Here is an 18,018-nt window from a genome sequence, read left to right on the forward strand (position 1 = left end):
TTTTTATACCCATAATTATCTGAGAAGCTGTGGTTTTATTCATTCATTCATTCATTCACTCAGCCAATCAATCAGTCATTCATCCAGCAAATATTTATTTATAGGCATCATATTAATACCTGGTGCTGAGGATATTCCCCAGTTTCACTAGGTTGTTTCCAGCCTTCCACTGTGATTTTACAATGTGCAGGCTTGGCTTGCCATCAGCGTACTTGTATTTGCATTTCCAATGTGTCTCCTTCCAACTCTGAAACCATGGAAAGAAGTCATATATAGGGAAACTTAAGAAGAATGAGGGGAAAAAGAACATAAACATAGGCCAAAAAGGAGCTCAATGTCTGTCACCCTTATTAGACTGTTAGTCTAGAAGAGAAGCGAGAGAAGGCAGACCGCCTGGGCTGTGAAATGGTCTTCTTCAATTGCCATTTCCCACCCAAGGATTACGAGTAAAGCCATTATTGCCTCATTAAAAACTGGCCTGTTAAAAATGGTAAAGTGGCTCATAATGGCATTGGCCAAGAAAGGAAAAGGCAAACCTCACAGGCAGAAGTAGGGAGTGAGCCGCAACACTGCATCCTCCTTCCTCTTAAGACTTAAGTTTTCAAGATGTTCTGAGTTTTGTCACAGTGAGAGGAAACGTCACAGGGCTCCCAAACATCGTGCATCAATCTCTTCTCCGTCTTTTCCAGGTCACTTATGCTGCCGAAAATAAACAGGAACACCAAGTTACACTGTAATTTTTCAGACAGTGATTTTCCAGGCAGATCCTTGATCAATTTCATCAGAATTCATTGTCTCTGTCTCGCGTATTTTAAAAACTCCATGCACAGTTTTGCAAAACTTAAAAACTATAAAAAATTTGTCAAGTCCCAATATTTTTTGTGTATGTCCTGCTACTGACAAAAGCTTTTATTGTTGTGTTGGGTTTTTTTTCCCCTTGCTAATTACCTAACAAATGAGACTGCCATCCTCAACAAAGCCAAAAACGAGACTCCGCAGGGCAGGACACAGATGCAGGGCTCCACAGGCCACAGTGCAGAATTTGGGTAAAGCAATAGTGCCCTCTTCTGGCTACAGTGAAGAACTAATTACAGAAGAATCTGACAGGATTCAAGATTAAATCCTAGAGATCTGTGCAGCAAAGTGCCCCTTATTGTCAATACTATACTATGTGCTTAAAAAGTTGCCAAGAGGGTAGGTCTTATTTCAGGTGTTCTTATCACAATAATAATAAATATGGTTAAACTCCAAATACTGAGAGTAATATCTTCTCCTTGCTTCAATTTCTACAGCCCCAGGGTAAAGGAGCAGAGCTCTGTGTGTCCTTCTGGAAAGATTTGGAGAGAAAATACAATGAAAAATAAAGGAAGCATTTAACTTCTTGACCGTATCCAGCAACTATGACATTATAGTTAAAAACTCAAGATATACATCTTTATACAGTTGTTCTTTGGAGTCCATGGGGGATTGGTTCCAGGACCCCCCCATGAATGCCAAATCGAGGCTCAAGTCCCTTACATAAAATGGTGTAATATTTACATATAGCCTATGTACATCCTTTAGTATACTTTAAATCATCTCTAGATTATATATAATACCTAATACAATGTAAATATTATGTAAAGAGTTGTTATACTGTATTATTTAGAGAATAATGATGAGAAAAAATGTCTGTACGTGTTCCGATGTTCGATGTTCAGATGTTCCTGTATCGTAGGCCTAACCATATAGTACACATGAGCGACAACATAACATTTCTTTCCCAAATGTTTTTGATAGCTGGTTGGTTGAATCTGCAGATGCGGAGCTCAGGGATACGGGGATATGTTTTCCTGATGAGAAACAGAGTCAGAAAGAATAAATGCCATGCCCAGGGTCACATAGTTACTAAGTGACGGTGTTGCAGTCTGAACACAGGTTCTTTCGGCCTCCACTAGACTATTAGACTACCTTTGTCTTTCTACCACCGTGTGTCCAGCCCCCAGCCTAGCACACAGTAGTAACGCAATACATATTTATAGAACGAATAAATAAATAACTTAATCAATGAATGAATGACTCTTCCAACTATCTCACAAAGAAATTTCCAAGGTACACTCATTGCTCTGTACTTGCTAAGGTAAGAAAATCGACCAAAGAATTTAAAATAGGTTTTCAACTTGGGCAAAACCTAGATGATTTGCTTTACACTATCTGGAAAACCCCATTTCCAGAACATTTTGCTTAATCAGGATGAAGAAGGACCACGTTCAGAGCCATGAATTAGAAGGAAGTTCCCCCAAACTTCCAAACGAGGACCTCCATTAGCATATGATGAGTGAAACTTTGCATTAACTCGGGTCTCCTTGGAAGCACAGACCATTCTAGTTGTGAACTAATCAGCATCTCTGTGCTTTTCCTCTCGAGATAAGAAGTACTAAATCACCCAAAGAGGAAGTCACCCAAAGGTGAGGTAATTTATTTCTGCTACTTGGTGATTAATATGTCTGTGTTCCTTCATACTACAAACGATAAGACTTAGGTAATGGAAAATCAGAGCACAGCTCCCCAGTGGGAAGGTTCACAGTCAGCGGTGGGTTGTTAATTCTGACACGCCGGCACAAACCCTCCTGGCCTGTGGTCAGGTAGGTAAGTCTGTTCTCCAACTCTATGTAAAAATACCTTTATGACAGACAAACTAGGAATTTCCTAAAAAAACCCACCCTTAAATTATTTTGTTTGTTCTAATACTTAAGTCTGGAGCGAGGAGTCCACACAGAAATTAAATTAATGCTCACAGGTAATACATATAGAATCACCTATAAATAATAATTAATGCCCATTTATAGTCACACACGGCTTGCAGAGTGCATTGAAGCCTCAATATCACGCTGTGGTATAGACACTATTGTGATCCCTGTTTTGTTAATGAGGAAGCAGGGGTAGCGATTGGACTTTAACTCACCCAAGAACCCACAGTTAATAAATGGCCAACTGCAGACCCCAGGCTTTCTTATTCAGAACCTGTGTTCTTCCTGGTTTGTGGGCCTACTGACCAGCAAACTTTTTCATGCAGCCAGCAAGCAGCTCCTGAATACAGAGTAGCTTTTTGCCTTCTGTAGTTTCTCAATCGATGGATATTAAAATTACAGCTCTTATTTAAGTGATGTTCTGCAAAATTGTTTACATGGAAAGGGTTACTTATACTTGGTAGTAATTATAAATCTCAGGAAAAAAACTTAGAAGTATAAGAAAGGTGATTTTATTTTTAGAACAGAACTTAATTTTTATTATAAACCCTTAATCTGCTGGTTGGTGGAAACTGAATTTGCACCATTGAAAGGATCCCTTTCTTGCTCCCTGAGATTGTCTCCAAGTTCTAAAGTGCTTTTAAGGAGCCAAAAAGTTCAGGAAAGAGGCCTATCTGGTCCTCCCCACCATCTGGTTCACCCACGGCACCACCAAAAAACAATCATCACTCCTTCTGATCTTCATTAGGTGATTACTGAGTCATCCCGACGTCCCTGCCCGCCTCAGTTACCCCGTGTCATTTTGCTGTCCTGTTCCATGCTGGAAACTCTGCTAGGTTGTCAAAGGCCCTTTCAGGCTGCACACACCACTCAGCCTTTTCCCTCTGAGGTCTTGCCACAGTCCCAAGCTCATTCTAGGAGCAAGGGGGGAGCAAGGGAAAATTATAATAAAATTACATGCACTTAAATATGTAAATGCCCTAGCACAACTACACTAAAAGACATTATAAAGGAGCCAGACAATGGCGCGCACATGCAGAATCATGGTGACCATGCACTTCCAAATGTAGACTGAAGCTAGTTACTATATGGGCCATTCCACTGCCATGACTCACATTATATCAGCAACACGACTTTACAAAATGATGATCGAGACTTGCTAAAGTCCCAAACAAAATAAAGAAGAATTGTGCCTCAATTTTCACAGTAGCCCCACTCCCGGATAATTCAGTGACTATTAAAACACCATAAAAAGACTACACATTTATAAATAAAGTAGGAGAACTTCCATTCCTGGCTAGGCCAGAGGAAAAGGAACCAGATTTCCTCTCCCAAATTAAACAACTAAAACCAAAAAGCACATGAAACAATGAGCTCAAGACATTGGTTCATCAGGCAATGGAAGCCAACCTTACAGGCCGAGGTCCAACCTCCCAGCCAGACCTATTCCTGCAGGACCTCCATTTAAAACATTAAGTACATCCTTTCTTTTTTGACTGAACGTACAGGTATATATTTACAGTTTACTCAGTGAAGCATCCCACAGATTATCGTGATTGATGTCAATGTTGATCTTGCAGATAATTTTGGCTAAAAGTGATAACTGTAAGCCCTGATAAAGTTCCCGGAACTCTGTCCTAATTAAACTGTTTGTCATAATTGATAAGATTATACACTGTACTGACCTGAGAGGTATGAGAAGGCACCATGTATATCACATAAGCCAAAATCCAACTATAAACATTCATTGAGCACCTGCTATGTGTCTAGTTATGGAGGGTCAATAGGACACACATTCAGGGAGCTTGGAGACTAGTGGGTGTTCTACTTCGTCTAAGGATCCTGAATGAACAATAAGATCACCCCATGTCAAACATCTCAACTTCCTGTGCAGCGAAAGATAGGGATGTCACATAGCCTATGGACATCAGCCTGGGTGGCTCCAGGGTATAGACGGTGAGCCCTCTCTCCTCCTCCTGGGTCCACACTCAGGCACATGTTTGTAGACCCAGGTGTAGCCAGCTTACACTAGTGCCCAGAACTGAGTGTGAGGAGCCATCACATCTCCAGAATCTGGCCCGTTTAAAACATCTGTCCCCAGGAATCAGCACATATTTTATACTTTCTCTTTAAACTCTTGATGTTAATAACCCTTAACCGGCACTTCTCTAACTTTAATGTGCATACAAATCACTTGGGGATCTTGTTAAACTGCAGATTCTGATTCAGAGGGTCCGAGGTAAGAACAGAGATTCTGCATTTCTGACAAGCTCCCAGGTGATGCCCATGCTGCTGAGCTGCCGGCTACACCTGAGTAGTGAGGCCTTATGAGATAGTGTCCTAGAAGCCGTTGGTAATCACAAAATCGCAAAGACATTGCCATGAGTTATATGAACAGCTCTTCAACCCCCTGGGACTATGACTCCTTGGAGGTGAGGTTAGCCCTCCTTCCTTAGTTAAGGAGAGGTACACATAAATAAATACATTGAAGGCAAATTGCAGACTTTCTGGGGAGATCATGGAAGCCTTCAAGGAGGTGTGAGCCTGCAAGGCACTCACACGAGCCATGCTGAAAGGGTAACTGGAAAGGCATAATTGAACATCTATTAGAGAGAGTATTCTGACTGCTGTGCGGGGAGCAGAGGAGGTAGGCCAGGACCAGGGAGACAGGAGGGCCTGGACTAAGCAGAGAGCAGAGAAGGGGGTTCCCCATAGTCTGCCGAAGCAGTGCCTGGTACCTTCGACTGGGGCAGTTGTGGGAGGGGGAAGATGGTGGGCATAGCTGTGCACATGCTGAGGCTGGGTGAGGTTAAATGTCCAGGAGATGGACACCAGTGGTCTGAAACTGGAGTTTGACCTGGAGGATGAATAGTGGAAGTGGGAGGGCAGCTGGAGGTGTGGTGAGACACTGGGAAAGCTACACTGAGTGTTTCTTTGGCTGTGGATGCCCTTTCCAATCAGTGACAGCACCAAATATCTGTTAAGATAAGAATATAAAGTCACACGGTTGTTTATGCTAGGCACTAATAAAGGCCGTGATGAGAGCATCGAGCTTTTAAGAATGTTCTAACCAATATCCAGATAATCATGGAAATACTAACCCTTAAAGCACTGAAATTATTTTAAACTTTGAATAGAGTTTTAAACTATTGACCAGAATCTATAAAAATCTGCATTCATTATTGTGTAGCAAAGCCAGAACTAGTTGGCAATCAGTCTTTATGCTAATTCACACAATTAGGTACTGCACTATTATTAAATGCAAATGACTTGAAGCAATGAAAAAAGTCAGTTTATTATTTTTAAGGGAGCCAAACCCCCTTTTCTCAGCAAAACCAGTTTGTACAATGATTATTCCTGCTGCTTTATGTGTTATTTTCCAAAGCTTCTACATAATAGATTTTATTTTCATGGATACACATTTCTTACTGGTGTTTATTTTTAAGTTATAATTTCTTTTTTTTTCTTTTTAATTTTTTAGGCAAGGCAACCCTTGGTTGACCTCACAGATTGCAAAGACCTTGTCAGCTTACAATCTCTTATTTTTTTTTTAATTTTTTATGCCTACAGCACCTGGTCTTCCTAGGTGGTCTCCCATCCAAGTACTAACCAGGCCCGACCCTGCTTAGTTTCCAAGATCAGATGGGATCGGGCTTGTTCAGGGTGGCACGGCCATAGACTTAAGTTATAATTTCAATAATCACTGTGTAACTTGAGATATATAGATTATCTTTGGAAGAATTTATTTTGATTATTAATAAGGGAAATTTATTCTCAGGACTGCATACTCTAAGATAAGAAAGAGAAGCAACATTTTCTGTCTTTCTTGACTCGTGTGGAATAAGAAATTCCAGCAATTTGACTAAATTTACTGCACTCTGATGTTTATGTTTTGTCTCTTTTGATCAAATGGCTCTTCCATTGACACTTATGCCCAGCTAAGCTGACATTGTACAGAAGAATTAATTTTAATTATTTCTTAAATTTATTCCACATATATTTAGTGAGTACATATTAGTATCCAAATTGGTAATTAAAAGAAAAGTGACCACTTAAAATAATGACTATCATTTGTATTATTTTTTACATGCACACTATCATTTAATTCTCAATATTCTGTGTAGAAATTTTTAAAAAATTATCTCGATAGCAAATCTGAGACTCCAGCCAAGGTCACCTGCTGCATGATGACAATTGCATAGATATTCTAAAGTGAAAAACAGGTGTTTTTTTTTTAATGTTCGAGAAAAAGGAAAATATTTAGAGTTGACTAGCAAAGACCATTAAATAGCTAGTTGATTAGTCACTTCTTGGACACTGTAAATAGAAATGAAACCTGAAGAAAGCTGAGCCACCATGGGGCTGGTCTCAGCAAAGTATTCCAACCTCAAAACCCGTGAATCTAGCTCCAAAAAAGCCTTTTAACTTAAGGTAAGTAGTCTCTTTGAGAAGCAGCAAAGGGAGGACCACATTGCATGACACACAGTGGACCATTCTAAAATCTTTTTTCTGAAGTTCCCCTCATTTCAGTGTCTGCTACCTGAAAATTGCTCCTCCCCAAACACTTTCCTCAGTACCCCTTCTCAGCCCCCTTCTGTCCCTTCGCTGGCCACGCCCACCCGTAGTGCCTTCCAGAGTTCACGACTGTCCATGGTCACTCCATGTCCTTTCTAATACGATTCAGTTTAGCCTCTCGGTTTCCTCTAAGGCTCTTCCATAGTAACCCCTGGTCAAGACAGCGATGACCAGGAGACAACACAGAACTCAGGCTGAAGATGGTGGGGGGTGCACGTGTACATGAACTTCTGCTGTCCCTGTCACGTAAACTTAACAGTTTGTATCCCCCCAATGGCTTCCATCTCCTTTCCTTGTCCACAAAGCCCTGTTTATCTGGCCTCATCTCCACTCCAGCCACACAGAATACCTTGTTCATCACCAACCACTCTCTAGCCTCAGGCCCTTTGCACTTACTCTCCTTCCATCAAGAATACTTTTCCATAGATAGCCAGATGATCAGGTTCCTCCTTTTATTCAGGTCTCAGAGTTAGTGAGGCTATCCCTGAGCTCCTAGCCTAAGATAGGCTCCTCTCTCTACATCCTTTTGCTTTGTTTTATTTTTCTTCGGTACCCTTATCACCACCTCTCTCTACATCCTTTTGCTTTGTTTTATTTTTCTTCGGTACCCTTATCACCACCTCTTACTGTTATTTATTTGTTTGTTTGTTTATTCATTTGTTTATTTGTTTATTTATATCTCCCATTAGGAAGCAAACTATGAGGAGAGAGACAGTGTCCATTTTGCTCTCTGCTGAATCCTCAGCATCTAGAATGTTGTGTGGTACATGGTAAATGCTCAATAAATATTTGTTCAATGGATGGATAGCAATTATTTATCAACACCTTATTAGAAGGCTGATAAATCCTTCAGATAATGAAGAACAGAGTTTCCTTTTGAAACTCGACAATAATTACTTGCGGAGTCACATGTTTTCTAACTAACCTCTGTGTTCCATAAGCTCCTTCGGCTGTTCTTGTGATTGACTCTGCACCTCTCTGTGGTGTCTTCTACCCACCGCCTACCTCTCCTGTTGCATATAAAGTCCAGGGTTTCCTGTCCAGTCTCCAACTCAAGTTGCTTCATCTCTTTGACCCTCCTAATCCTTTACTCCCCAAAATTTCCAGTGTTCACAGGCTCCGTCCTAGTTGATGACATGTCATTAGCTTCCAGAAACGTCAACTGCTTGTGAACCCCCAAGGCACTGGTGTCTTGAAACACAGAAGACTCCAGGGCCCTGGCCTTGCCAGCATCTCTGATGTCTGTGAGCTGCAGGAAGTAGCAGTACTGGAGGCTTTGGTATACATGCAAACCAAAATTACCAGGGTATTTCTGGTGAGCAAGAAAATGGGCTCCAAGGTAACTGTGTTTAAACGCCAGCACCCATGAGGAAATTGTTGCCCCCAGAGAATCCCTGATGCCTCTCACTTTCCACTTTCCTGGAGGCAACACCACCAATAATGAGCAAGAAGCAAAACATCCTGTGTAGCAAAGAATTTCCTTGCCCAAAGGGAGGTCTGGCCCTTTCTCTTGCTTCTGAGAGGTAATCTGTGTCGCACTGGATATTCTATCTTTGTTTAAGGCACAGCCTGCACACACTAGATCTTAGGGTAAGACTAGCCACAACCGATAGTTTTAGAGTGGGAGCCGGCTATGCCAGAATGACCAACAATGTGACTGTTTGGGGGCTTTAGCTGGAGACTGAGATCGACCGGTGGACAGTCAATCAATCAGTTATGCCTATGTAATAGGGTCCCAGACAAATCTCCAAACATCGAGGCTCAGGTGAGCTTTCCTGGTTGTATTCTGTGTGTTTTGTCACACATCAATGTCAGGGTGATAACATTTTTCAAGCGTTGATTTTGGAACCCTCCCAGGCTCTGCTCTATGTGTCTCTTCCTTTGGCTGATTTCAATCTGTATCCTTGTCCTGTGATATACCATATCTATGAGCATATAGCTTTTAGTGGATCCTGTCAGTCCTCCCTTCTAGTGAATTACAGAAATTAAGGGTGGTTTTGGGAGCAACTTTTCAGAAATTTTCAGTTGGCATCAGAAGTGAAGTGAAGACAGTCTTCGTGCCTTTGAACTTCACAGCTTGACTAACGTTGGGTGCATCCCAAACCACAAGAAGACCGGGGTTTCTGCATTCTTCTTTTTCCATTTAACTTTTATTTTAATATTTCTTTCTTCATTTATTCAATTTTTCAATTTTTCAATTATAGTTGACGTGTAATATTAGTTTCAGCATGGTGATTAGACGTTTATATACCTTATGATGTGATCGCCTTTATAAGTCTAGTACCCATCTGACACCATACAGTTGTTACAATATTATTGACTATATTCTCTATGCTGTACTTTACATTCCTGTGACTATTTTTATAATTTGTACATCTTAATCCCTTTACCTTTTTCACCCATCCCCCAAAACCCCTCTCATCTGGCAACCATCAATTTGTTCTCTGAATCTATAAGTTTGTTTCTGTCTTGTTTGTTCATTTATTTTGTTTTTTAGATTCCACATATAAGTGAAATCGCATAGTATTTGTCTTTCTCTGTATGACTTATTTCACTTAGCATAACCTCTAGGTCCATCCATGTTGTCTCAAATGACAAGCTTTCATTATTTTTTATGACTAATATTCTGTTGTATATATGTACTAACTCTTCTTTATCCATTCATCTATTCATGGACAATTAGATTGCTTCCACATCTAGGCTATTGTAAATAATGCTGCAATGAATATAGGGGTGCATATACCTTTTTGAATTAGTGTTTTGGATTTCTTCGGATAAGTACCCAGAAGTAGACTTGCTGGCTCATATGCTAGTTCTAGTTTTAATATTTTGAGGAACTGCCAAACTATTTCCATGGCAGCTGCACCAACTTACAATACTACCAACAGTGAAGGAGGGTTCTTTTTTCTCCATGTCCTGGTCAACAGTAGTCGTTTGTTGATTTATTGATGATAGCCATTCTGACAGGTGTGAGGTAATGTCTCATTGCTTTACCATGATGATTAGTGATGCTGAACATCTTTTCATATGTCTATTAGCCATCTGTATGTCCTCTTTGGAGCAATGCCTATTCAAATTCTCTGCCCGTTTTTTAATCAATTGTGTCTTTTTTGGTGTTAAGTTGTATGTTAATATTTCTTTATATCATATTTGAAAACTTTCATAGAGGAAAGATACTATTAAAACAGGAGGAAACATGTCTTTAGTACTTATGCAATATTTGTATAAATCCCAAGATACTTTTAAAATATTGAATTTCAAAATGATTTCCCAGCACAGTATTCATTTTTTCCATGTAATTGTCACCCAAGACCTCACAATGTTCATAGCAAAACTGAGAATAGATTTCTCGATCTGCTCACCAGGGCTGAGAACATATTAACCTTAGAACTTACTGGAAAGCACCTAATCCCCAGCACAAAGCAGGTGAAGGGACCGAGCCAGAAGAAGACAAGGCAACTTGTCTGCCTCAGGAAAATGACAGAAATAATAAAGGCGGCGCACCAGGCAATTCTGAACTCGAAGGGCTCGCCAAGTGAAATATGAGGTCTTGGCCGGCAAGAGATAAGAAAGCAGAAGGAAGAGAGGAAAGGCGAGGAAAGATACAGAGGCTCTTAGTAAATGTGAATACAGAGAAAGTGGGGTCAGGGATCCTATAGATGAGGTGTAAGCCCCAAAAGCTGTGGGATAAGCCCAGCTCACTCCTGCTCTGGGAAAAACCAAGGATTGTAGTAAGTTCTTTCTCTCTTCTTTTCAATCGGCCAGCACTTAGCACTAGAAGCCTTTAGCAAAAACTAGTATTTGTCTTATCATCAACTGAGCGTGAATGCTCTTCCTCAACACATGAAAATTGTATTTCGATGAGAATAAATGAAATGTAAATCTTAAAAGCTTGATAAATATCTGGAATTGAGTGTCATACCTCTGAAGGAAGTCAAAGAAGGCTCTTAACTTAGAAACGTTCTTTTCCTCCCTGAGGCTGAAGGGTGAAGGGTGAGGGGAGAATGACCGGTAATATTCTGTCCGTAATTGATGGGATGAAGAAGGAGGTAAGGAGCTTGAAGGCACAGAGGAAATCACCACAGAAGCAACGGAAGAGGAGGCACCCTGATCTTTGTCAAGGAAACAAGGGCCATTTGAGAAGGAAGCAAGAGGAAAGGGCATGGGTGGTACAGAGGCCCTCCAGCTTGCTGGGCCCACACTTCTGTCATGCCCAACTGCCGTCTCAAACCTAGATTTTATTCCAAACAGTGCATGCAGCCCTAAGTAATGAATTGTGATCAGTCTAAGCCAATCATAGCAACACTGCTTCTTTTACCAAGCAGTTAGTTTCCCATCCCTCCTCTTAGCTAGGGTGGCTGTGTGATTCAGCTGATGCCAATGGAATGTAGAAAGATGACCCCTGTTTCTCTCTTCTTCCTGCCTCTAACACAGACCTTGATGCTAAAGCTGCAGCAACCAACACGTAGCTATGAGGAAAAGACCATAGAATTTCATTGATAGCAGCCCTGACATCATGAAACCACTGAACTGAGCCAACAGCTGCCACCTCCAGGCTTCTCTGCAGGTAAGAAAAATTAGAATTCTTTTGCTTAAGCCGCCCTTGGTTGTGTCTGCTCTTCCTAGCAGCTGTGAATGCAGCTTCTATACAACAGTCTTATTCCCAAAAAAAAGTCTTTCGATCTTGAAGTATTGCCTTTATAACTGGTAAAATCATATTTTAGGTAATCGTTTAAGAAACTCCACAATTTTTTTATTGTCTTAGAGCTCACGGATCCCATCAAAGAGGCCTCTGGTCCTCTGGGCTCCACAAACTCCAGTTTGAGAACTAAAGTAGGCCAGAGATGCAGTTACAGCGAGGGTAAGAAAGACAAGCCATTGGCTGGAAGAAAAGGCTCGCCTCAAGAAAGCAAGACCATGGGAAATGGAAGGGCAGCCGGGCACACCTAGCATCCCTTTTGCAGAGAGAAAATGGTGGCAGAAATCCATTTCTGTTCAGCCTCCACCCTTCATGCCAGAGAGCAGCAGACTGAGCCCTGGGCAGCTGGTCCGTTGGTGTTGGCAAGGTGCCACAGAGCAATCCATCCCCTCTCTGCCTGTCAGCATGATACCCCAGAGCTTTAGCAGAGGCCAATTGCACTTGTGGTAAACACTCATTAGATTCCCATGGAAGCTGAACATAAATTGGAGTCCATAGTCCTTGACCCCAATAGTTACCTTCTGAATGGGAATGAGAATGGGGGAAAGTCAACGGGGATGAGTTCTGAACAGCATGACTTACATTTTGAAACTGAGTTCTATTTAAAGGAAATTCAACGCATAAAACTCTAAACCTATAAAACAAATTGAAAGATCATTCATATTATGGATGGAGAGTTCATTTTACATACTGCAGGGTTTCTTCATAAAACGAACTTCCCTGGTACTTTTACTCCAAGATCTGAATTCAGCAGAATTCTTATCAGCATGTCCATGTGCAGTCATAACACCTTGCGTGCATGTAAACTTTAAGCTTTTCTTTTTTCAAATAATTTTTTTAAATTAAAATATAATTGACATATAACATTATATTAGTTTCAGGTATGCAACATAATAATTCGATGCTTGTATATATTGCAAAATGATCACCACAATAAGTCAAGTCACCCTGCATGGTTACAATATTTTTCGCTCGTGCTGAAAGCTTTCAAGTTACTCTCTTAGTAACTCTCAAGTATACAATACAGTATTATTAACTATAGTCCCTATGCTGTATATTACCTTCCCAGAAACTTTTCTTTCAGTCTTTGTGCTGTGCATATTATTTTATATAGACATGATAATACTGATTACACAATTTTATTTTCTGCTTTTTTTTACCTACCATACCATGAAGATTTTCTCACAGGATTGGTACTCTTACTAAGTGTCATTTTTTTTATGATTGCACACTATAATTTACTTAATTATTTCTGATAGTGAAATACTTTGCTCATTTCATTTTGGATTACTCTGTCAGTGTCATTTTAGCAAAAATCTAAATGAATTATGCCATCGCAAAATCTACCAAGCTAATAATTCTCCCTACTATTGAGATTTTTCTCTTATCAATCACTCTCCAATGAACATCTTTAAGTAGAAATCTTTATCTATATCTAAGGTGAATTTTTTTAAGTTAAATTACTAGAGGTGAAACTATTGGACCAAAAGGAATGAATGTTTTGAGGTGCTCGGATGCAAAATTGCTTCCCCAAAGGATTGTACCAGCTACACTCCCAAAGTGTCCGTTTAATCACACCTTCGCCAGCACTGAGCAGGCATTTAAAAAAAATACTTTATTTATTGGTAAAAAATCATTTCTCATTATGATATTAACTTACATATCTTTGACTATCACTGAGGTTAGTACATCTTTCCAGGAATTTATTAACCAGTTATATTTCATCTTTTGTGAAAGATTTGGTCCTAGATCAGAAACAAACCTCATTTTACTGTCAAGGGGAAAAAACTAGCAGAAGTCAAACCATTTCCCCAAGGCTACGCAGTTATTAAAATGACAAAGTGAAGACTCCAACTCAGGTGTTTTGAGACCTACTTAAGTAATTTCCCCTCCCTACCACTACCATTTATTTTAACTCCTCGGCCCTACTTCCAATATTTAACAAAATAAGTACTTTTTAAAGCACATGCTTCAGGCTCATAAGCTTCTCTGCTAATGCGCAATTGAGTAAACTGAGGCCCACAAACTCACATGGGCATATGTTGCAAACCTAGAATCGATTGTCCAACTGGAAAGATGACCATTTCTAATTGTGTGCTGTCTGACTTCTCTCAGGTTTAAGCTTTACTGCTTCCACCACAGAGATATATATTGTATTGAAATATAATGGGCAAGCTAGGAGCAAACTGAAGATTCATTTCTAAACAGAACTGATTTCAAAGTCAGGCAGATTTGTGGTTTGCAATCGGTGAAAAGAGATAAATCCTGTATCAGGCAGGAGAGACTGACTAAGGAAAAACAAAGGTCAGTGAATTATTTGTGAGAGTAAACACGTTTAAGGAAGACCTAGAGAGAAATAACAGAACCTCTGCTTTCGCTTTTTAAAAGGTGGATTATTTTAAAATAGAATATTGACTAAATGGTGCTGACACGATCTGTTAACCATTTGGAAAAGCATAAGTTAGATTCTCCACTTCAGAAACGACGTCAAATTCAGTTCTAAATAGATTTGTGTGAAATACAAAAATAAAACCATCAAAGAGCTTCAAAAACACAAATTTAAGAAAAGCCTAAATCTAGAATCTGATTTCAAGCTGGAAAAACTTAAAAGCCAAAGAAGATCCCCATAAAGGAAAAGATTAAGAAAAAGTAAGTTTAAAACTTCTAAAAAGTAGCGGGGGTGGGGGAGAAGAAAAGTTGACAAAATGAACGAAATTTTCCAGCTCATCATCCAAGTTAAAGGGTATATATCAGTCTACGGCGATGCCACCCTGAAGATGCCCGATTTCGTCTGATCTTGGAAGCTAAGCAGGGTCGGGCCTGGTTAGTACTTGGATGGGAGACCACCTAGGAAGACAGGGTGCTTCAGGTGTTAAAAAAAAAAAAAGCATGATAAAAGGCAAATATCAAACTAGAACAACAATGGCAACATAAACAGCAGGTAGAGGATTCATGTCTTTACTACAGAATAGTTGCTAATGAGAGGACCCAAAGTGCATGGAAACTGGGATGCTTAAATTCTCATGGAGTGTACAACATATACCATTACACCCATTTTGAAGAACACTTGGGATAGTATATATTAAATTAAAGTCTTAAAAACAAAAGCTCATACACTTTGATCCAGTAATGCTACTTCTAGAAAAAAATCATAGACCTATAAAAAGATCTTTACAAAAAGATATTTATCATAGACTATTTATAGTTGTGAAAATTTCTTAAATTTTTAAACATCCCAAAGTAAACTAGTTTAGTAAAAATTACCTATTCATCAAGATTTATATTTTAAAGGAACGTTTAATAAAAGGAAAAATGTTTGTGGTATATGAAGTGACAAAACAGAATATAGAGCATGATTATAATTTTAAAAAATGAAAAGTACATAGATAAACAGTGGAGATAACAATATAGTTACAGATGCTTTTTAGTTTTCTTTTCGTACTTATCTGTGCTTTCCAAACTTTCTAAAGTGTGTGTGTGTGTGTGTGTGCGTGTGTGTGCACGCGCGCGCGTGTGTGCTGTTCGGAGAGTTTTGTGGAATAGTAGCCCAGTGGACTGTATTCTAGATATCTTCATTCTCCTCCCTCCTACATGTTAAAAACGCCTTGTTAGAACCCCACAAAGGACTATAAAATGGAGACTACACAGGTGGGTTACCAGCTAAGCTTTCTTAATGAGAAATTGGGAAGAAGTGAATAGCAAGTTTGATGAAATCATTTCTTCATAAAGCCATAAATATTACAGAAGACAGATAAGAACGTAAAGGACTGCAAGATCAAAGACTATGGAACAAACCCACTAGGAGAAAAGGGAAAATTTATAGACTGATTTCTTTTTTCTAAGCCAGTTCCCTGTGAGTGTCCAGTTTAATGACTGTTTAAATTATATCTGCAATTTTCTGAGAGGTTCACTTACTTTTCAAGTTTGTAAACCAACACATCAACAATTCCCAATCAAGGGGATAGCATTCTCCAGGGAGCTATGAAAATATACCTCGCATTTTAAATACAATAAAAGCATGACAAAACATGCCTCTGTTCTTCATAACACAGAAGTACCACATCTGGTCGTAAAAAAAAAAAAAAAAAAAAAAGGCATTATACAGTTGTAAGGATGCCAGATACTTATTACAGAGAACTGTTTTATCCATTTAGCCAAATTTTCCAGATGTTTTATTACTTGGAGACAGGAGAATTGTTGAAACTGGTGATTGAAGCCCATTTATTTCAAGGGGCTCGTCTACAAGCCATAGGAGGCATTTGAGGGACATTAATTTATGACAGGCCACAAGGCCCTGCTTGAGGAGAGCTATCATCTCATTGGGGTCACAAATAATCCCAACAAAGAACAAAATACCCAATTTTAGTAACACCCAGCTTCATTTGCAAAAATTGCCTCTTAGGCAGGCACTTAGTACTTATTTCACATGCAAACGTTATACATGTAATTGGAGCAATTTCCATAATAATAGGTCAAGTTGGCAGTGACATTGAAAATGGCCCAGGTTGGCTGTGATTGGAGGCCCGGTTCTCATTGTCTATATGAAGCAAAATTCTCACTCACACCATTTGGAAGCCTTGTCCTCATAAAGACAACAAGATCAGATTCAGCAGGAGCAGGCATCACTTGCCCTACCACTTCCTCAAAAAGGTCCCCCCACCCCCCCTCAACACATGGGCAATCAGAGCCTGCAGAGCTCTAGTTGTGGAGCTTTAAGGTAGCTGGCTCTGGCAGCTATAATTCTTACAGCTAATTAGAAGGCATCTCACTATGGTCAGTTCTCTCCACCTGTCAATCAAAGTAGGGATTCGATGTGAGAGTGGAAATTTTAGCTTCAAATCTCTGAAATTAGCATCTCTGTCTTTGCTTCACATACATATAGGAAGAAGCTCTCAGGGCATCTTGGAGATATGATCTCAGGTTAAAAAGGCCTAGACTGACCTAAGCCAATTTGTCTGCAAGCAAGTGTTGTATAATTAACTTGTTTTTATTAGTCTTATAAATAATGCTAGCCTCTGACAGTAGAGACAGTGGGGTCTGCACATCCTCTCTCAGACAACCTTGCTACCAGGTGGTTTATTATAATGAAAGGGAATCTGGGACCAAATTCTGCTAAATGTGCCAGTGTTTATTATCAAGCAGGTATAAAAGTGATCATACATTCTCGTGAGCTGGGGAGAGGCCCCATCTCTTTTCAGGCATTCCAACTAGCTCTTTGCTTGAGAGGTTCACTCAGAGGAGGAACGATATTTTTACAACAGGATTAGCTAATTTTCTAGTTGGGTCAGGAAACAGAGGCTATGGGGACAAGAAAGAACACAGGTCAAAAGAATGTTTCAGGGTCCAGTGCCACTCCAAAGGTTTTGAGCCGGGCTTGTCGGATTCTCATACTTGCTTGGGTGAGGGCTGCAGGGCCAGTAAGGTCTTTCTAGTCAGTACAGATGTCCACTCTGCATTTCGCCCAATCGGAAATCATTCTGATCATTCATTAAGCCAGTTAACCACCCCTCTGTTATTAGATTTCAAAAACGAGATTCAAATCTGTAATTTTGGAGTGTATCTTCCTGATGAGCGTACTTCTGAGGCTCACAAATCATCCCTAAAGCGTGGTTTCCTCTTTAGGGGTCCTCAAATGCTAACTGTCCCTACACGCATCACATTGTTTATACCAGATAATGTTAAAGTAAATGATCACAGGTTATTTGACATCTACTATCCTCAGGGGAAGGACTGGGAAGGGACAAAGGCTCTCAGAGAACAGACAACCTGCCCTGTTGCTCCACAAAGGGATGGAGGAGCATGGCTCTTTGATATCCAGCTGTAAAAATGCCTTGATGTGATCTGTTTGGAGGCTGGACCCAGTCCAAGTAGGGTTACCTGATGGAGACAGGGGACAGTTACCTGGTGGTGATGGTGGTGGGGGGCATCCCAAAAGCTGCAGCGTTGTGCCTCTTCCAGCAGCTAGTTTTGTTTTTTGTTTCGTTTTTCTCTGTACACTTTGTTCTTTGATTTTGA

The 18,018-nt window shown here is 40.0% G+C and overlaps 1 protein-coding gene, 1 non-coding gene and 1 pseudogene across 3 annotated transcripts in view; 1 reads left to right on the forward strand and 2 right to left on the reverse strand.

The window, feature by feature from the left end:
* Window positions 1–78: 78 nt before the first annotated feature.
* The window catches only part of GFM2 (GTP dependent ribosome recycling factor mitochondrial 2), a 99,267-nt gene continuing 81,327 nt past the window's right edge, over window positions 79–18,018 (reverse strand). The window contains exons 22-23 of one of the 2 annotated variants that reach the window (XR_005651620.1): window positions 542–699; window positions 79–247 (exon numbers count right to left, since the gene is read on the reverse strand). The gene's annotated coding sequence lies outside the window, so the exon portion shown is untranslated. Of the gene's footprint in view, window positions 700–18,018 lie in introns of both variants that reach the window. The other variant, XM_039857472.1, reaches the window with a different exon arrangement.
* Window positions 6,291–6,409, reverse strand: LOC120598994 (5S ribosomal RNA). The gene has a single exon (XR_005651793.1). It is a non-coding gene; the product is annotated as a 5S ribosomal RNA (ribosomal RNA).
* LOC120599123 (uncharacterized) lies at window positions 14,757–14,875 on the forward strand (annotated as a pseudogene).

The sequence above is a fragment of the Pteropus medius genome, unplaced genomic scaffold (assembly GCF_902729225.1).
Source record: "Pteropus medius unplaced genomic scaffold, Ma_sr-lr_union100, whole genome shotgun sequence".
NCBI classification, from domain to species: Eukaryota; Metazoa; Chordata; class Mammalia; order Chiroptera; family Pteropodidae; genus Pteropus; species Pteropus medius.